The sequence below is a fragment of the Vigna unguiculata genome, chromosome 5, assembly GCF_004118075.2.
Source record: "Vigna unguiculata cultivar IT97K-499-35 chromosome 5, ASM411807v1, whole genome shotgun sequence".
Classification (NCBI taxonomy): Eukaryota; Viridiplantae; Streptophyta; class Magnoliopsida; order Fabales; family Fabaceae; genus Vigna; species Vigna unguiculata.
In genome coordinates this window covers 7,852,244-7,874,840 of record NC_040283.1, presented here as the reverse complement: position 1 = coordinate 7,874,840, position 22,597 = coordinate 7,852,244, and the positions used below count along the sequence as shown (strand labels likewise).

The following is a 22,597-nucleotide window of genomic DNA, read 5'->3' as shown; positions in this document are numbered from 1 at the left end:
TAGAACGGAGCCTATCGGCTACAATACTTGAGTGGCAGAGAAATACCGAACACATGGAACGCGTCACACCTAAAAATGTACTATAGTTGACATTGTGAATAAAATGAGCGCTTCATGTAACTTCGTCTAACAGACTGACCGACGGGGCTCCCTACGGGACCCGAACAAAGCCTGACCGGTCAAGGTGCAGACTTTCAAGAGGAAGTCCCGCTCGGTTAGCACCGATCCAAGCGATCTAATTAACCCCACGGGTACATAAGTGACACGAGCTGTCCAAACCGATCGAGGTACGACACCTACGATCTAAACAATTAAAATTGAACGCGCAAACAAAGGTCAACCGTTCGGATCAAATAATCAAGAGAACTGTCAGAAACAAGTTGAACTAAGGTCCGACTGGTCCGATATCAGGCGCAGCTAATTGACGAAAATAACTTACAAGTTAAACCATAAAACAGCCGATCGCCAACGAGGAACAATAAAAGAAAGATGGTCGACCGCCAGCGAGGAACGATAAAAGAAAAATGGCCGATCGCCAGCGCGAAACGATAAACAAAAGAAAACAGTTGATCGAAAGAAAAGCGAACAAACAAAATAAGGAGAAGGCGCCTAATATTTACACATAATTGTTTGTCAAAAAATGGCCTAATAACCGATCGAACGCGATCGACCACGCGGCCAATCGAACGCGATCGGTTATGTCAAAATATACAATCAAGATTAAAATTTAACTATCCGCGGGAGTATCATTCACCTCGTCTAGCCGGTCGAAGACTTTCTCGAGCTTCCCATCTACCACCCACAAGTGCACATCGAACCGGTCGGGGGAACAGTTGTAGTAGAAGGCAGCCTGATCAACAACACTCTGAAACCCCGCTTCATATTGAGCAAAAACTTGCTCATCGACGACTCGCAGCTCCGCTTGATACTCCTTGACCTTCTTTTGCCAATTGGTGGTCGATCCGGCAGCAGCCAGATGCTCCAACGTCAAGTCGTCAAAGCGCCGTTGAAGCTTGCGACCTTGAGCAGACCAGCGCACTTGGCATGCTCAGCCTTGATGTCGTTCAGCCGGTCGAACTGAACCTTTAAGTCCGACGCCGAGGCCTTCATCTCCCGGAGCTCCACCTTCGCTGCTGCGAGCTCCTTCTCCAGGCTCTCCATCCTGCTCCGGTCGGGAAGGGGAAACTTGGTCTAAATCGCAGCAAGCCTAAGGGTCAGTTTCCCAGCCGTTCGGAGAGCCTCCTCCTCAAACACGTCCTTTAGCATGTCCTTGACGCGAGGCCCCAAGTGAAAGGAGACCTCCTCGTCGAGCCGAACTTCATTGTCGAGGAGGGCAGTAGCCAGTGATCCAGAAGCCTCGGCCTTCTTGCTCTTCTTGGACGACCGGCCGGTGGGAGAGTCATCACGTTTAGACTTTTTGCCTTTGTCCACCGCAACGCCAGCAGCGGCGGAACCGGGGGCCTTCACGACGAAGCGGGGCCTGGTGGCGACGTTTGAGGTGCCGGTCGGAGCAGTGGTAGCAGGAGTAGGAGCTGTCGAAGGGGCAGCGGGAACGCTCTAGAGGGGGGCGACCTCCTCAGCGGCATCCTCTTCTCTTCGACGAGTCTTGGCGCGAGCCAAAAACTCAGCATTGGAGACAGTTGTCCGAGCCATAATATTTGCGAAACAAGAGAAAACAAGTAAATCAATTGCAAGCATTGAGACGACCGAGAAGATCAGAACAACTAACCATAAACCGCCCTCGGCAAATCCGGGGAGCGGAGGCATTGGATCAGCGACCGCGGGGGATCTTGTCGGGCAGGGTCTTGAGGACGGCCAGGTCGGCCCGCTCGGCAGGAGTCAAGCGGTCTTCGGCCCAAGGATCGATAGGAGGGGGAAAAGCCGTCCAGTATAAGGGGAACTTCAGCCGACCTTCCTCATCGAAAATATACTTCCTTCCTCGACCGGGAATCGTGACCTTAAAAAAGCCGGTCTTGAAACCTTTGTAGGAAGCGAGGTAAAGGGTAAACAAGCTCTTGTTCGCCCCAAGAAAAGAGACCCAGCCTTTCGAAGCAGTTGGCTAGGTCTTGTAGAAGTGCAGAAACAAGGGCATGGTCGTTGTCAGACCGGACGCTCGGCATAGAACGTCGAACGCCTGCATCGACGCCCAGGCGTTCGGGTGTATCTGGGTCGGCGCACATTGGATCTGACGGAGGACCGCCATCTGTCAGTCGGCAAACGGCACTGTCAGACCCAAGTCATGGAAGAGACAGGCGTAGACGTAGAAGAACTCTAGCTTCGCCGCTCCCTTTCCGTGGCAGACTCTCTCGTTGCTGGCACACACCTTGACCCGAAGGAATCCATCCTCCACCTCGTCGCCAAAAACTTTGGTCCGCTCAACCAGATCCCCAAGGTCGTTGCCCCATCGGAACCTCGTCGCATGCGTACGCGGCTCATAAGGGGCCCAATCATATCCCTGTATCTCTGGCAGATTAGCGTGTTCCCCCTCATCGCGAACGTCGATGCTTATGACGTCCCCACTCTCATCCGAAGCAACGACCTGATCCGCCGCCTCGGCGACCGGTTGCTCGGCTTCCGAGCTGCCGCTGAGAAGGATGGGAGAATCCGTTGAGCTCGATACTCCCCCGAAAGAAGTCCCCGAATCAGAAGAGCTGAACAAGGCGGAGATCGACCCGTCGCCCCCGGACACCCCGACCGTCCCACCCGACAAACCATCTGAACTCGATGCACTGGAGGACATTTTTTACCTGCGAGTAGAAGAAATCGATCAGAGGCTCGGCTAGAAAGAGAGAGGAAAACGTGAAAATAACGACAGCCACACAGACCTATTTATAAGAGGACCCAGTGACACGTGGCAGCCTCAGAACCATACGATCACGCGTAGATCAACGGCCCATACTTCGCGATGCTTCAAATCATAACTGTCAGGCACGATCTACGATGCAAGATAACCGTTGAGAGATGCCGGCGGTCAATCGGCACTACGGTCCTGGTAAACCTTCTCGCTTCACTTCCATCGCTCGAGGCTGGGGGGGCTTGTGTACTGTATGTCCCATCGGTCAATCGGCCAAAGCCAATCCTCAGGCCCATCGGCCAAGGTTGGAAAAACTCGTACATAAAAGACTATCGATCGAACGGCCTGGTAAATAAATTGCGTAGGACCATCGGTCAATCGGTTCTACAAACAAACCATATAGCATCGTTAAAAGAATATCGGTCGAACGGCCTGGTGAACAAACTGTAGGACCATCGGTTAAACGGTTAAATAAATAAGTCAAAAGCCAACCACGTTCAGGCCCATCGGTCCATCGGTAACACCTAAACGAGTTACTCTGATCCCTAAGGGCACATCGGTCGATCGGACAAGCACGAGCAGCACCTAAACATAACAAAGGACAATCAGTAAATCAACCATCGGTTGACCAATCTCTTTAGACTCGAGTAGTCCTTTACATGAGTCCGTCGGTCGATCAGCCATACACGAATCGTTCACGTTAAAAACAAGGCACAACTAATCCAGTCAAGTGGCCATCGGTCGCACGGTCGAACAATCAGTCAATCGGGTTAATTAACGTTAAACGAGTCAGTAATCTTGATTAAAGGATCATTGGGCCATAATTAAGGAACCCTAATCACAGGCCCACACCGAAAACTATAAATAGGGCCCAAAGGTAGGTTGGTGAGGATCTTAAATTCGCATTTATTATGGCAGTCACACTGATATTCCGATCGGTCCTTTACTGACTTAAGCATCGGAGCCCTTTAGACAGGTACCCCGATCGTCGTCCCAACCGATCGAGCTAAGGAGTGGATTTTCCTGGAGAAGTTACAATAGCAGAGAAGAATGGAGTAAGCGTGAAGAGGTTCTTTAGTAGGCTCTTGGTCCCTACACCAGAAACAAGTATATTATTAAATTTTCACTTTAGGTTCGCTCGTTTCGTATTGAATCGGTTTGTCTCGACTTTCAATTAAATTGGTCATTCAACTTTCGGTCAGATTAATTTAACCAAATTCGACCAGAATCAAATTAGTTAAAATTTAATCGGGATTGATTCGATTTAAACTGATTTGACTGAATTTTGACTCAATCAAATTTTGATTAGAAGTGATTTGACTAAAATTTGATTATGACCAACTTAATGAAATTTGATTGAATTTCTATTAAAATTGATTAGATAAAATTTTAGCAGGACCAATCAAATTTGGACTAGAAATACTTTGGATTTTGTAATCTTTTGATGGAACCTTGTATTTCTGTATTGAACTTGTTGCATGAAAGTTTTATAACCTAAAGTTGAGATTTTGTTGAGAAGTTCACCAGAATGTTAAAAAAAAAACATTGTAAAAGAGAGATAGAAGAAACTTAGGCATATGGAGAGAAGATTCAAAAATTTTCTAATAAAAAATTAAAAATTTATAACTTTTGAATAATAAAAACCATAAAAATTGATTATGAATTCAAGTCAACAAACATGAAGTTATAAAAAGATTTAGAACTTAATTAAACTATTTTTTTAATTCATCATTTATTTACGTGTGTATATATATATATATATATATATATATAAAATATTGTATCATAGGTTCGATTCTCTACAATAGTTTATCGGCGTTCAAAGAAGTTCACACAGTGCTAATAGGCACCAAACTATGTACCCCAGCCACATCGTTGGTTGTCTAGCAATCCAATGATTAAGGTATGAAGTCGTGATTAGTTGATGTGGCGATTTCTTCGGAGTGATAATAAGAGCTCAAGAACCGAGCGGTCGTAGGCCGCGAGTGTTGACCAGGTGAGCTCATGTCACATTTGCTTTGGCAACAACTAACTGAAAATCACATTGAGACCCTTCTTGGATGCTTGCAAGCGTGATTGCACACTGTGGCTAATGGCAACACTGGCCATGACTTGCCATTCTCATTCAGCTGTTAAGAGCACAACGTCACGGCCGGTCAAGTTGCACATGCACGGCCATGTCGATCGGGCGCTCGCAATAGAAGAATTAGTGATATTTGTAATTAAGGTAATACAGGTCAATAATGAAGTTTAAAAAACAATTGGACGTTAATCATTCATCTTAGACCCATATAAAAAAATATAAATAGGACCTCAAGGTAAGTTGGTAAGAACTTTTACTTTGCATTTATTACAACATTGATTGTTAATTCCGAACGAACTCAAATTGACTTCAGCATCGGAACCTAATTGACAGGTACTCGATCATTCGGACGACCAAACGGGAAAAAGAAAAAAAAATGAACGCGACAAAGAAAAAAAAGAAAGACAAGTCAAAATATTTAGATAAACCCTTTGTCCTTACACCCAAAATATATATATATATATATATATATATATATATATATATATATATTTATATATTATATTATATTATGATTCTTCTTTTTATATAATTTTATTTTCATTTTACATTTCTATTTTTACTTTTTAAATGGCCGACAATCTAAATTTTAGTATTTTATGAATACAAATTATTTATTTTTATAATTTAATAAATTTTCACTAAAATAAAAAAATAAAACACGTACACATAATTTCATTGTATTGAATAATGAGATTGTCGTTGTTCTTAAAAAGAAAAAAAAAATGTATTTAATAATTTATAGCTTATGATTGAGGGAAATTGTTTCCATTTATGCATTCCTCACGGGATATTACAAAGTTCACGTCACGACTTGGAAAAACGCGTACATCGAATTGTAAATTACGCTTGGAAAATTGCTAACAAGGACAGAACTCGGACCAAGAATATGACAGGTCTTTAACCCCTATGTTAAGTTATTAATGGAACGGCGACGAAAGAAAAATAAATTAAAATAGAATGGAAAGTGTTTATTCATATTTAATGAAAATAGAAAAAAAAATTGTTATCTTTAAATAATAAATAAAGAAATAAATTAAAATTAAGTTATTACGCTATTACAAATTACTTGTATATTTATTATGGATAGAAATAAGAGAAATAGTTTTTATAAACGACACTTCTTTACATATTTTACAGTTTTCATTTTTTTTATAATTAAATAAAAAATAAAAAATGTAAAATCTGTAAAAGGTTACATTTTTCTTTATCATTTATTTGAAACCTCCATCTTTCATTTTACATTTCCCTCCGCACTACCTACCTGGTATAAAAAAAATTGAATAAATACAATAAAAAAAAAATTGTAGAATAATTAACAGTTAAGACAACACACGTCGTTGTATAGTATTGTCTATTTATGAAGATAAACATATCTTCACTATCACATCTAGTGTGAGGGTCATCACCATAGCTAGAAAAAACCCACGTAAGAGTCAATCAAGAATGGTTCTCTTCACATCAAAAATATCAGTTCTTCTGCTACTCATGCTATCTGCAATGGCATTGCCCAAAGGCAATTGCAGCACGCATAGTTGCAATGAAAACGATGAATCTGCCTTGTTAATCTTCAAACAGCATGTGATAGACCCTTTCGGCTACCTCTCCTCTTGGTTCAACGAAGATTGCTGTGCATGGAAAGGAGTCCAGTGTGATAATGTGACAGGCAGAGTTACAGGACTTGATCTCAACAACCAACACTTGCAAGGTGGAATCAACCTATCTCTGTTTCAAATTCAATTTTTGACTTACTTGAACTTGAGTGCCAATAGCTTTACAGGTTTTAGTCTTTCAGAGAACTTCAACCAATCACGTGCTAACATCTCTAGTCTTAAGTACCTAGACTTGTCCTTTAATGAAGATTTCCAGTTGGATAATCTTCAATGGCTTTCTCATCTTTCTTCATTGCAATGCCTCGATCTCAGTGCAATTAATCTTGAAAGTCAAACAAATTGGCTTCAAACAATGGTCATGCTTCCTTCTCTTTTGGAGTTGAGATTGTCAATGTGTTATCTCAACAATATCAACCCTTCTGTCAAGTTCGTGAATTTTACTTCACTGCTCACTCTTGACCTGTCTCAGAACAATTTCTACTCCAATTTGCCTTATTGGTTGTTTAATGTTAGTAGTGACATCTCTCATATTGACCTTAGCTCCAATGGTTTGAGGGGCCAAATACCCAAGACTTTGTTAAATCTTAGAAAGCTTAAATCTTTAAGATTGGATGACAATGCACTTACGGGACCTATTCCAGATTGGTTAGGGAAGCATCAACATCTGCAACATCTAGATCTTTCTAGAAACAATTTTTATGGATCCTTTCCTTCAAGTCTGGGAAATCTCTCGTCCTTAACTGAATTCAGTGTTAGCTCTGATTCATTGAGTGGTAGTCTTCCAAAGAGCATCGGCCAGCTATTCAACTTGAGGAGTTTATACATCGGAGGATCCTTTTCAGGGGTTCTATCTGAAAATCATTTTCGCAATCTCTCCAATTTAGAATTACTTGTCTTGAATTCACATTTTGCGTTTGATTTGGATCCCAACTGGATTCCTCCTTTTCAGCTCAAAGAAATTGACTTGGCAAAGACAATTCTAGGTCCATTTTTTCCAGAATGGATATACACACAAAGGACACTAGAAACTCTGGATGTTTCTTCCTCGGGAATTTCAACCATAAACCCAGACAGGTTTTGGAGCCATTTAGCCAATGTCAGATCAATAACATTGTCCAACAACAAAATTAGTGCTGATTTATCAAATGTCACTCTAAATTCTGAATATATAATCATGAACAACAATAATTTCACAGGAGGGCTACCACTTATATCTACAAATGTCTCCTGTTTAGATCTATCTTACAATTTCCTGTCTGGACCCATTTCCCATTTTCTGTGCTCTAAATTGGGAAGGGAAATGAATACATTGTATTACTTGGATGTATCAAATAATCTTTTGAGTGGAGCAATTCCTGATTGTTGGGAGAATTGGAGAGGTTTGGCTTTTCTTATGATGAGCAACAATAAATTAGGTGGTGAAATTCCTCCATCAATTGGTTTGTTAAATGAACTTATTGTAATTGATTTACATAAGAACAACTTGTCTGGTAATTCACCGGACATTGCAAACATTGAGTCATTGAAACTCTTGGACCTTGAAGAAAACAATTTTTCTGGGGTTATACCAACAAAGATTCCAAAGAGCATTCAAATGATGATATTGAGAGGCAATCAATTTAGTGGCAATATTCCAGCAGAACTATGTACTCTCCCTTCCCTAAAACTACTAGATCTTTCACAAAATACACTTTCTGGATTTATTCCTTCTTGTATATGCAAATATACTCCCTTGGATGTTCCAAGAACAATATCACATCATCGTCAGATCAGTTTTGAGATCTCTTGGTGGCTGTTGAGATCTCTTGACCTTTCAGCAAACAACCTATCTGGAGAAATCCCAGCTGCACTTTTTGACCTCACTCACCTGATTGCTTTGAACTTGTCCAGAAATCATTTGGTGGGAAAGATATCAAGCAATATTGGTGGCATGGGATATTTGGAGTCGCTTGATCTCTCGAACAATCATCTTTCAGGGGAAATTCCAGTAGCCATCTCTAACGTGAGTTTCTTAGGTCTGCTCAACCTATCATACAATGATTTCACTGGAGAAATCCCATCAGGGGAGCAGCTTCAATCGTTCTATTCATGGAGCTATGTTGGGAATCCCAAACTTTGTGGACCTCCTCTTCCAAAGAACTGCTCAGAGGAAGTAAATCGTGACGAGGCACAGCAAGGTGGATCAAACGATTCTCTAAAGGACTCGCTCTATATTGGGATTGGAGTTGGATATGTTGCTGGCTTTTGCGGAGTTTGGTATTCTTTGCTCCTCAATAGACCATGGAGACGCAAATATTTTCAGTTCCTGGATGATATTCTAGACTTTCTTTATGTTCGTAGCTCTCAAGTTAAATAAGTTCCATGAGTTAAAGAGCGAGTTCAGAGGGTGGAGGAGTGAAGACCCTTTGGAAAAGTGGTGTAATGTCTAAAACAACTTTTAAGTAACTCATTTTTTGTGTTTGGATGTACATCTAGTTAAATGCTCTTTTAGAATGATAAGTGTAGTTTGACATTTGGTTGCAATTGGAATTATACGTGTAAGTGATTTTATTTAATAAAACTAGTCTCTAATCCGTGCATACACACGGGTCTTTTTATTTTTGTTTTTTTTTTTTAAATAATATAACTGATATTATATTTATTATTTATAAAAAATGTGTAATTAATTTTTAAATAAAAATTTTTAAGAGAAAAAGAATAAAAAATATACACTTTTAGTAACCTATACGTACCTCTTTTTTATTTAAATATGATGTAAAATTATCTCATAAAAATATAATATTATATTTTTATAAATTTAATAATAATATTTATAGTTTATGGCCATTGTAATAAAATTATTTTAATAAAATAAAAATAAATTTTATCAATTTTGATTAAATAAATATTTAAAATTAATATTTTTAAAATCCTTTGCATGTTTATTGTCAACACCTAATTTTGTCCGGATACATAAAATTGATTTGCAAAATTTAAAATAATAATAATAATAAATAATAAGGTTGTAAAACGTTTCTCTTTTACATTTTGTTTTAGTCATACTTCTTTTTTCTTTTTTTTTTTTTTAAATTTCTACATCATTCACATTTTCCTTCTACTCTTTATTTTTTATTTTTATTACACATGTTTTCGTTTCTTTTATCTCCTTTTACTTTCTTTTATTTTATTGATTTTTATTTTACTTTATATTCTTTTTCTTTCTTTTCTTTTATTTTTAATTTTATTTTTTTAATTTTATCTTTTCTTATTTTATTTCTTTTTATCATTTTCGTTTTTGTGTTTTTGTAAATATTGTATTAAAAAATTCATTAAATTAAAAAAAAAAGGGTGAAAATTTGAAGTCAACTTTGGTTGTTCCACCTCCGCTTCATCTCTGCTGACCTTTCCACTCTCATGCAAAGAAAATATCTTCACACGATACTCTGCTCTTGAGGTTTCGACACTCAAAAGGAAATTGTGGGCATGTGTGTCACGGCTGCATCAATGACAGTCATGGCAGCGGTCAGCAGACGTAGCTACACTGATAGGGTGGCTGGGAGGCATCCTGGCTTATGCTTTTGGTCATCTCAGAATGTTGTGCAGGGTATGATGAAAGGGGAAACTGGCATGGTAATAACAAGAGAGGAAAGCCATTTGAAAATAAAAAGACTCCCTGGAGAAAGAATATAATTTCACAATATCACAAAGAGCAGCGGGGAGGAATACATACACAGTTTCGCATTTCATAACAGATAACAAAAAAAAGAGAGCACCCTTGGATCATCTGAAAGGAAGAACGAGAACAGGGAAGCCTCCATTGATCACACCCCTACAAACACAAGGAGACTACAAGAGGTAAGCACCAATTGAACGTGAACCTTTGGATGAATATGATCTTGTGTTATGTTGGTTGCTTGAATGAATATAATCTTGTATTCTGCTGGATTTGTTATGTTTTACTGGTTTGAGATGTTGTCGTCCTCGTTTCGTTACTATTTGCTCATCACTATTCATCCAACCTGCACGAAATAACTGAAAAGATAGAACCACCTCACCACTCATCAGCTCATAGCCAGCCATAGCCAACGAACAAGCTCCTCAACCCATCATCTAACCCCTAATTCATCCTTCTCTTCTCGCAACCAATCGAACCAAAACGGCAACCCAAACTCTATCTCCCTCGCCCATCATCAACACACCAAGAAGCTCGTGCTTCATTCATCCACCTGCAGGAGGTCCAAACCAGAACCCCAAACACACTTCACAAACGGTTTTGTAGAACGCGTCTTCACCCGCTTACTCACTCGCCATCATCTTTGTCTCCCACCTGCGCAAAAATCAGAACCACACTTATTAAAACCCTACAACTGAGGGTTTCCGTTATTCTATTACGTTAAGTTGTTTTCTTTTCCCTTTCTGTTATACGCTTTATGTATCGGGATCTATATAAGATAGAATCCCGTTTGTATTCCATACATATGAAAAATAGATTTACTGGAATAAAAGAGTGTTTTCTCTCACCTTCAGTCTATGCTCTCTTCCTTTCTTCCACGCTGATCCATCTTTATCTTTCAACCATTTTCCCCAAATTCTGCTGCTAGGGTTGCTTCGTTCAAGGGAGAAGAAAAGCTTTTCCCTCACGCTTTCTCTTTCATGCTTCTCGCACTCTCTCTCATGTCACCAGGGGCTCTTTATGGTATCAGAGCAGGTTCATAGCCTGCTCTTTTTCCGTTTGCCCACTCTGATCCCCTGCCCAATAGTCAACAACTTGCAAGAAAGGTTCTTGCACCATGGAAGACACCATCAACAGCAAAGAAATTAAAACAGAGGTTAGCAGTGCAAGTCAGCATCTCCAAAGAATGGATCTTGATCAATCTCTCATCCCTACCAGCCCATACTACATACACCCTGGAGAGAACCCAGGACAGGTTCTGGTATCACCTTCTCTCAATGAAACTAACTACAGTTCATGGAGCAGAAATATGAGAAGAGCTCTCATGTCCAAAAACAAATTAAAGTTTGTGGATGGCAGTATCAGAGTTCCTGCCAGAGATGAACCCATTTATGAAGCTTGGGAAAGGGCCAATGTCATGATTTTGTCTTGGATCATTAGGACTCTTTCCCCTCAAATTGCAGAAAGTGTTATCTACATTGATTCTGCCAAAGACCTTTGGGATGACCTGAAGGAGAGATTCACAAAAGGGGATTATTTTCGCATTTCAGACCTTCTTCAAGAAATGCACTCTGCTAGACAAGGAGAAAGAAGTATTACTCAGTTCTTTACTGATCTAAAGATCATTTGGGAAGAATTAGAGTTTTTAAGGCCTGTTCCCAATTGTACTTGTGGTAGGCCTTGCGAATGCAATCTTTCAAGAATTTTCATCAAACAAAGGGAAGAGGGAAGTGGAATATGTGATATGTTTCCTAAAAGGTTTGAACGATAGTTATACCACTCTCAAGACTCAAATTCTGTTGTTAGAACCCCTGCCTAACATGAATAAAGTTTACTCTCTCAACATGCAACAAGAAAGGCAAAACAATGGTGCAGCTGGCACAAGTTCTGAGAGCAAGATCCTCCTTAATACCTCTGAAAGGCATTTCAAGTCTCAAGAACAGAATGGCTGGAAAGGTCAAGGTAGAGGTTCGAGTTCTGGTCCTCGGTCTCATGGAAGAGGGAGAGGTCGAAATCCAAACTATGGCAAACAGTGCTCTTATTGCCATAAAATGAATCACACGGTAGAAGAATGTTATTCTAAACATGGTTATCCCCCTTGGTTCAAGCAGAAAAATGAATACAGCAACACTCTCCAAGAAAACAAGAATCAAGATAAAAGAGAGCAAGAAGTTTGCAATCTAAATACGAGGGAGGAGCATGTTGACAAACAGAACATGAAGGATGATGTTCTGAAAGGGCTGACATCAGAGCAGATGCAGAAATTGTTAAAACTCATAAATGACTCTGACGAGTCCGGACACAGCGTCAACCAAATACACAAACACACAAACCCCACTGACAAGATTCCTCAAGGTAAAAATCTCTGGATTTTGGACACTGGTGCAACTGATCATGTTGCCCAAAATAAAGAAAATTTCACCACCTATTACAGAATAAAACCTGTATATATTAAATTGCCTAATAACAGCAGTGTCACTGCTAACTTTGCAGGGACTGTACAATTTTCTAAACAACTCATTCTTTTCAACGTATTATATGTTCCAGAATTTTCCTTTAATCTAATTTCAGTTCAAACCTTGATCAAGGATTTGAACTGTAATCTAATTTTTTCTTCTAAGTGCTGTCAGATATAGGACAATACTACATCTCAGATGATTGGGCAAGTTGACTTCAACCAGGGTTTATACTACCTTAATGGCTTCCCTATTACTAAGAATTCTGATTTCTCTCCATGTAATATGCTGAATTGTGCTAAAAGTGACATTGATACTTGGCATTATAGGCTTGGGCACCCTGCCCGTAGAATTACAGAACATATTTGTAAAGCCTTTCCTTATGTTCAATCTAAATGTTCTGATGTTTGTGATGTTTGCCATCTGTCTAAACAACATAAATTGCCTTTCTGCAAAAGTGATACAGTTTCTGATTCTTGTTTTGATCTTGTTCATCTTGATATATGGGGACCCATTAGCATCCCTTCCATTCATGGCCATAAATACTTCCTTACTGTGGTAGATGATCATTCTAGGCACACTTGGATTTTTCTTATGCAAGCCAAGTCCGAAACCAGAAAACTTATTCAAAACTTCATAATCCATATTAAAAATCAGTTTGACAAAACCATTAAGTGTTTTAGATCTGATAATGGACCTGAGTTCAATTGTGTTGATATATATGATACCTATGGGATAACTTATCAAAAAAGTTGTGTAGAAACTCCACAACAGAACTCTGTTGTGGAGAGGAAACATCAACACATTCTAAATGTCACTCGCAGCTTGCTTTTTCAATCTAACATGCCTAAAGCTTATTGGTGTTATGCTGCTACCCATGCCATTCACATCATTAATAGATTACCTACTGCTGTCCTAAATAACAAATGTCCTTATGAGATTTTATATAAGAAGCCTCCTACTTTTCTCAATCTTAAAGTCTTTGGAACTTTATGTTTTGCCAGTACTCTTGATAATAATCGAACCAAACTGGACCCAAGAGCTAGAAAATGTGTGTTTTTAGGTTTTAAAACTGGGATTAAAGGTTATGTCCTCCTTGATACCTTAAGTAGAGAAATTTTTATCACTAGGAATGTTATATTCTATGAAAATATCTTTCCTTTCAAGGCTGTGGAGCAGTGCATTCAGACCAATGGTGATCATCATGACTCAGACTTCTTATTAAAGGAAGGGGATCATTCCCCTAATAATAGTAAGGATCTGCAGCAGACTTTTCTCAGAAAAAATATTGAGGATAATATTGAAACAGAATCTATTCCTGATTCTGTTAGTGATATTTCTAGCACCAATGAAGACAATGACCAGCCTAGTGATAATAGTCAAGGATCTAGAGATACTAATCTACGAAGATCTGAAAGGCAGAGAAAGGCTCCTTTATATCTAAAGGATTATATACACCAGGTGAACAATTCCATGAAACCCTAAACGTTTTATGAATAACAAATCTGCTTATAAGTCCAATTATCCCATTAGTTCTGTTCTTTCATATAATTCTCTGTCTAAAGAGCAGTTAAAGTACACTCTTGCTGTTTCTACTTATCACGAACCACAATCTTATACTGAAGCTTGCAAAGACAGCAAATGGATTGATGCTATTAACAAAGAAATAAAAGCTCTTGAAAGTAATGAGACTTGGCAGTTTACTGATCTCCCTAAAGGAAAGAAGCCTATAGGATGTAAATGGATTTTTAAGATAAAATACAATTCTGATGGCACCATTGAGAGACACAAAGCTAGACTTGTAGCCAAAGGCTACACTCAATTAGAAGGGATCGACTTTATTGATACTTTTTCCCCTGTTGCTAAACTCACAACTGTTAGACTTTTGTTGGCCATTGCAGCCACAAAGAATTGGTATTTGCACCAGCTTGATGTCGATAATGCTTTCCTACATGGAAGCCTTGATGAAGAGGTATACATGGATCCCCCTCCAGGGCTACAAATCCCTAAATCAGGTCAAGTATGCAAGTTAACCAAATCTCTCTATGGGCTGAAACAGGCCAGTCGACAATGGTTTGCTAAACTGTCTTCTTTTCTTACTTCTATTGGTTTCATACAGTCCCAATCTGACCACTCTCTGTTTACTAAAAATAACTTAAGTTCCTTTACAATTCTTCTTGTCTATGTGGATGATGTGATTTTAGCAGGAAATTCTATAACAGAGATTGAGAAAGTGAAGAATTCCTTACACAAAGCTTTCAGAATTAAAGATTTAGGATCCTTGAAATACTTCTTGGGATTCGAGGTGGCTAGATCTAGCAAAGGAATACATTTATGTCAACGAAAATATGCTCTAGACATTTTATCCAAAACGGGGATGCTGGACTGTAAGCCCAGCCAAAGTCCTCTCATGACCAACACAAAAGTTCTCTTTGAGAAAGCTGATCCCATCAAGGATCCAAATTCGTACCGAAGACTAATTGGGAAGTTGCTATACCTAACCAATTCTAGACCTGACATTTGTTGTTCTGTACACTTAGTCAATTTTTGCAGGCCCCTACTATCCATCATCATCAAGCAGCTCAACATATTCTAAGATATATTAAAACAAGTCCTGCTAATGGACTTTTCTTTGCTGCATCCAACAAACTCCAGATCAAGGCTTTTAGTGACTCTGACTGGGCTGCTGTGTGTTCCTAGGCACATCTTTGATTTCCTGGAAACCAAAGAAGCAAAACACAGTCTCTAGATCTTCCTCAGAAGCCGAATATAGGGCCCTCGCCACTACCACCTGTGAACTACAATGGCTAAGTTACCTCCTTCGTGATTTACAAGTTCAAACCACTGATCAATCCACCCTCTACTGCGATAGCCAATCAGCACGACAGATTGCCCATAATCCAACCTTCCACGAGCGCACGAAACACATCGATCTAGACTGTCATATTGTTCGTGAAAAACTTCAGAGCAAACTGTTCCACTTGCTTCCGATTCGTTCCTCCGAGCAACCAGCTGACATTTTCACCAAAGCGCTTCACCGCACGTTCAAAACTCTTCTTCCCAAGCTCGGTATGATGAATATACACCATCCGGCTTGAGGGGAGGATATTAAAACCCTACAACTGAGGGTTTCCGTTATTCTATTACGTTAAGTTGTTTTCTTTTCCCTTTCTGTTATACGCTTTATGTATCGGGATCTATATAAGATAGAATCCCGTTTGTATTCCATACATATGAAAAATAGATTTACTGGAATAAAAGAGTGTTTTCTCTCACCTTCAGTCTATGCTCTCTTCCTTTCTTCCACGCTGATCCATCTTTATCTTTCAACCATTTTCCCCAAATTCTGCTGCTAGGGTTGCTTCGTTCAAGGGAGAAGAAAAGCTTTTCCCTCACGCTTTCTCTTTCATGCTTCTCGCACTCTCTCTCATGTCACCAGGGGCTCTTTAACACTCATTCTTCACCATCAATATACACCACCCATTACCTTTGTTACAACCCCATCTCTGCGACTCAACATCACACCATACCAAAATCCGTAATAGCACCAAAGACCCCCGTTTTAATCTTCCCTGATCACAGACTTTCAACCAAAACAGAGAAGTGAGAAGGAGATAAAATCATCGCCGGCGGCAGCGCCGCCGGCGAGTCGGAGCTTCACCGCGTCGCTGCGAGTCGTGTGCAAACTAGTCCTTGGGTTAGGTCGCTTTGATGTGAGGAAAGAGAGAGCTGAAATCGTATCTCCAGTTAGTGTTCCAGATCACGGCGATGATGCTACGACGGCGGCCTCGGTCGCGGTGGTCTGAGAGAACGAAGCGGAGGCCGTTCGAGCCACGCCTGAGAAGAGAGGGAGCAAAGCTTGAGCATCTGTCTCGCGCAAGAAGAAGAATGAAAGACTTGGGGCGCAGCGGTGACGATCTGGGTCGCGAAGGCCGGAGGTTGAGCTTCCATGGTGCTCGCGTGTTCCGATCGTGGTGGCCGGTACGGTGGCGGCAAGTCTTGGTTGGCTACGGAGGTGCGACGAAGGAGCCTCGCGCGCAGGAGAAAGAAACGAGGAAGCAACTCAGGCAGCTGGGTTCTCGTCGGCGACACTGCCGATGGTGACTGGCGTCGACGGCGGTGGGACGTGCAGCGGCGGCCTGGACGTTGTGGTGTGCGGTGATGGGAAGAAGAGACTGCTGCCATCGTAAGAGAAGGAGAAGCTTTAATTTTCAAGAAGGGTTTAGCTTGAGTGGGAGTTAGGTTGAACATTTCCGCCACGCGTACCCCTATTTTCAATCTCCGCACCTCCATTTTCTATGTGGCCTGCTGTGTTTTCTTCTTTGTGCAACCTCCTGTTTTACTGATCTTACTCCTCATGTTTCATTGTCTTTTTTGGGCTTGTTTTGTTTTCTTTACTTCCCGCGCCTGTAACTTTTCTTTCTCACCCTCCTTTGTTTTGGAAACTTCTTTGTGCACCTCCATAATTGCTGATCTCGCACCCCATGTTTTTATTGGTCTGATTTTGGGTCTGATTATATTCGCTGTCTGCACCCCAATTTTCACAATTTACGCATTTCTTTTTTTTTTTTTTACTCTATTTTCAGCTTTTACTAGCCGCACCAACATCTTTAATAAATAAACCTCATTTACTTCATGTACCTCCCACTAATCACTCATACACCCTCATACTTTGTTTTCCACTTTCACCCTTCTTAAATAAATTATTTCCTTTTATTTATTTATTTGTTTATTTGTTTATTTACTTTTATTATTACTATTTATTTATTTTCGTTATTTATTTATCATTATTATTTTTTTTTAGAAAATCAAATATTTGAAAATTATTAAAAATTACAAAAAATAAAAAAATCCAAAAAAATGAAAAATGTTCTTTTTGCTTTATTGTGTTTGTCCGGTCGCTCGCACCGTGTGATGCTCATTTTCAAAAATACCAAAAATAGTTTTCTTTCCCTTTTAGTGTCTGTCCGATCGCTCGCATCGTATGACACTTGTTTTCAAATAATTCAAAAACACCAAAAAATATATAAAATTTTAAAAATACAAAATATCAACATTTTCCAACTTTTTTTAGAACTACGTGATCCTTGATTCTCCCATGTGAGATACGTAGGAGCAAGGTCAGTCCTTGTCAGGTTCACCTTCAAAAAATCTAATCGTTTTCTCAATCATTTTCCAAATAGCTCTTTTTTAAAAAAATTATCTTTTAAAGAACTACGTAACCCTGATTTCTCATTTGAATGAGAATACGTAGGACCAAGGTCAATCCTTGTCGGGCCCAAAAACGTAAAAATATTTTTGTTTCTTTTTAATATTATTGCTTCATTATTTTTGGGGGAAATTAACATTTTGAAAACCACATCAACTTTGCATTTTTAATTAAAGGTACCGCCCTTGGGCGGGCGCTGTAGGATGCTAACACCTTCCCTACGCGTAATCGACTCCCGAATCCAAAATCTGGTTTTTCGCAGACTTGTCTTATTTTTATGGTTTTCCATAGTTTTCCAGAATAACTATGGTGGCGACTCCAAATCTCTTTTTAAACCCGTTTTTCTTTTTTTGGTTTGTCGTCCCGTCGCGATTCCGGTTGCGACATTTATGTTGGAAGGGGAGCCTTTCATCCATAAATGAAGAACAGTTTTGATGATGTCTACTGATCTAGGATAAAACATAGCTTGGTCCAGTTAGGATATGCATTAGGAAATTAGTTTCTCTTTATCAAATGTATTTCAGGCTTGCTGTGTAATTCTGCATATGTTTAGTTTTTTAACTAATGGATTAGCTGTGAGTATGGTACAAAATAAGTGAAAATATACTCACGATAATCGATTAGGTAAATTGCTAATCGAATTAGTGACAGCAAAAACCTTTGTATAAAAGCTGTTTTTGGAATCTGTTTTGGGTCTAAAAAAATCAGAAAGATCACGCAGTTTTCATCTGAGATAGAGCCATCTGAGAGACACAAAGCTTCAGAAGATTCTGCAAGATAACTCAAGTACAAATCCAAGAAGAATTGATGGTTGATTCTACCATGATGGATCTTGCTTGATTCAAGGAGCATCAAGTCAAATTTGCACAGCTTAGGTGTATTCGTTTCTTGTTTTGTTTTCTGTATTTCTGATTATAGTTGCTTCAGTGCTTGAAGTGTAGGCCTAGGTGCAATTGTGTGGATGCATTGCTCCTAGAGGGAGTTCTTGATTGTTGAATCAAGTTCTTGGGTTTTGGGGGGTTAGAATTACATAGGTGTGCTTGTAATTCTTGGATCCTTTCTGTTTAGTGAAATCCTCCTAAGTGTGTTGCTTAGGAGAAGACTGAATGTAGATTCGCCCTGAATCGAACCAGTATAAATTGTGTGTCTTGCTTCTTTCTACTCTCTCATAATCTTTCTTGATTGATTTAAACAGTCCATTAACCCATAACTGTGAAATTGATTAATTGAGCTTTAAAACCTAAAGATTCATTCAAGATTCATCTTAAACAAGATAAAAGCCTATTAATCAATTCAGATACCTTTGTGGTTAAGATAATTAGACTGATCTGTTTTTAACAGTTTAAACTATTTATGATTGAAAAATATTTATTTTGCCATGTATTAAAATATTGTTGATATTATAATTATGGTAACTTTTTAACAAATATAATTTATAGAAAAACAAAAGAATATAAATTTGTTGTGAATTAAAACTTTAAATAAAATAAAATAAAATAATAAATAATTTTCTAATAATTTTTGCATGAAAATCATGTGAAAAAAATAAAATGAAAATCAGCAGAAAATTTAGTAGTTTCTTGTCGAATTTTAAGATATATATAATATGTTTTTACTAATTTAAATTTGTAAAAACATTTGCAACAAATATAAAATTTTTATGTGAAATTTTCTAGAAGTTTAAATCAGCAAGAAAAAATATGATAATAACTAAATTACATTTTTTACTGTAGTTTGTCATTTGTTATTGTTTTCAATAATAATAATGAATTTATGTTAAAAAAATATTAATGTGAATATTAATACTAATGTTAATGTTAACAACAATAATCTATAACTATATAAAGAAATAAATCAATAACAAAAGAAATAAAAATTCAAATAATTGAAATATGATCCTAAAATAAATAAAAGTAGGTTGTGTGTCTAACTATAATAATAATAATAATAATAATAATAATAATAATAACACTCTAGATTATTACCCCGTAATGATACAAATAATAATAATAATAGAATAACTACATATATGAAAAGATACACATCTTTGGTGTCTTCTTTTATTTTTACAATTTTATCCTTTTAATTATTATTTTTTAAATTTAACTAATTATTCATAATAAAATAATTTTTTTCAGTTCGATTATTTTACTAATTTTAGTAACTATTTTTTTGAATTAATTACTCCAATATGATGATAAATCAACAACAAAACGAACAAAAAAGTGCAAGCAATTGGAACATGATCGTATAGTAAATAAAAATAAAATGGGTGTCTACCTATAATAATATCTCGTATTGATAATAATAATAATAATAATAATAATAATACACAACTACATATATAGAGATACATGTATATTATTTTGTTTTTACAATTATATTCTCTTAATTATTATGTTTTAAATTGAAGAGATTATTGATAATAAAAAAATTACTCTTTAGTTCTATTATTTTACTAATTTTAAAACTACTTTTTTAATTCAGCTCATTATTCTGATGTAAAGATAAATCAATAACAAAACAAATAAAAATGCAACTAATTAATATATAATTCGTAATAAATAAAAGTAAAATGTGCATATAAATACTACAATTCAAATAATAACACTAAGATTGATATTAATATAATAATAATAACATTAATACTATTTTAAATAAAAATACAAAAATAATAATAATTATTATTATATTAATATTAATACTAATACTTAAATGATTATTTGTAATAAAAAAAATACATTTTAGTTTTACTATTTTACTAATTTTAATAACTACTTTTTTGGATTCAATTAATTATTCAAATGTAAAGATAAATCAACAACAAAACAAATAAAAATGCAAGTAATGAAAATATTATCTCGTAGTATATAAAAGTAAAATGTATATCTAAATTCTACAATGCAAATAATTAAAATTTAATTTTGTGTCAAAATTCAAATAATATTAATAATACTAATATTATTTATGATAAGTATAGTACTAATAACAGTAAATAATAATAATAATAATAATAATAATAATTTTATTAATAATAATATTATTAAAACTAATAATAATAATGTTATTAATAATAATAAATTTTTTTAGTTTTTTTTTCATAATCTATAAAAAGATTAATATATTATATTGATATTATAAGTAATGCTATATTAATATTTATACTACTACTAATATTATCAATAAATTTAATAATATCAACAATCATATGTAATCATAATATTAATATATTATATATTAATATCGTTAATAATACTAATGATAAAAATAATAACAGTAATAATTTTACTATTATTAATAATGTTAATAATTTTCAAAATAACAAAATATAATAGTAATAATACTAATAGTAATACTAATATTTTTACTACAAATTTAAGTATTAATTTTCGTATATTATAGTTAATAATTTTTCTAATTACTTCTTTACTCATAATAATAATAATAATAATAACTATATTTTTGAATTAATTACTCTGAAATAATGATAAATCAACAACAAAACGAACAAATATGTGCAAGTAATTGGAACATGATCATGTAGTAAATAAAAATAAAATTGGTGTCTAACTATAATAATAATATCCTGTAACGATAAAAATAATAATAATAATACACAACTACTTTATTTATTTCAACTAATTATGCAGATGTAAAGATAAATTAACAACAAAACAAATAAAAATGCAAGTAATTTATCTAAATACTACAATTCGAATAATAACACTAAGAATTATATTAATATAATAATAATAACTCTAATATTATTTAAAATAAAAATACAAAAAATAATAATAATAATTATTATTATATTAATATTAATACTAATACCAATTATCATTTTTAAAATTTAAATGATTATTTATAATAAAAATACTACATTTTACTTTTGTTATTTTACTAATTTTAGTAACTACTTCTTTGAATTCGACTAATTACTCAAATGCAAAGATAAACTAACAACAAAGCAAATAAAAATATAAATAATTAAAATATAATCTCGTAGTATATAAAAATAAAATGTGTATCTAAATACTATAATCCAAATAATAAAAATGTAAATAATTAAAATATAATCTTGTGTCAAAATAGAAACAATATTAATAATACTAATATTATTTATGATAAGTATAGTACTAATAACAGTAAATAATAATAATAATAATTTTATTAATAATAATATCATTAAAACTAATAATAATAATGTTATCAATAATAATACATTTTTCTAGTTTTTTTCATAATATATAAAAAATTAATATATTATGTATTGATATTATAAATAATACTATACTACTATTTTTACTACTACTAATATTATCAATAAATTTAATAATAACAACAATCATATATAATTATAATATTAATATATTATATATTAATATTGTTAATAATATATAATAATAATAATAATAGTAACTATTTTTTTTGAATTAATTACTCTGATATAATGATAAATCAACAACAAATAGAACAAAAAAGTGTAAGTATTTGGAACATGACCATGTAGTAAATAAAAATAAAATGGGTGTCTAACTATAATAATAGTATCTCGTATTGATAAAATAATAATAATAATAATCTATAACAATATATAAAGTGGATTCCCCTTTTTGTGTCCACTTTTCAAAATACTGATTTTACCCTTTAAATATAATAATATATTAAATTTTTAAAATTGACCGTTACTTTTACAAACTTTTTATAAAATCAGATGTCTCTACTTCTTCTCTTCTTCTTTATTTATCAATGGTTATTCTTTTATCTATTCTGATATATTTCACTTTATT

The 22,597-nt window shown here is 35.8% G+C and overlaps 1 pseudogene; it reads left to right on the top strand.

The window, feature by feature from the left end:
* Window positions 1-6,107: 6,107 nt before the first annotated feature.
* On the top strand, window positions 6,108-9,045 carry LOC114184009 (annotated as a pseudogene).
* Window positions 9,046-22,597: the final 13,552 nt, after the last annotated feature.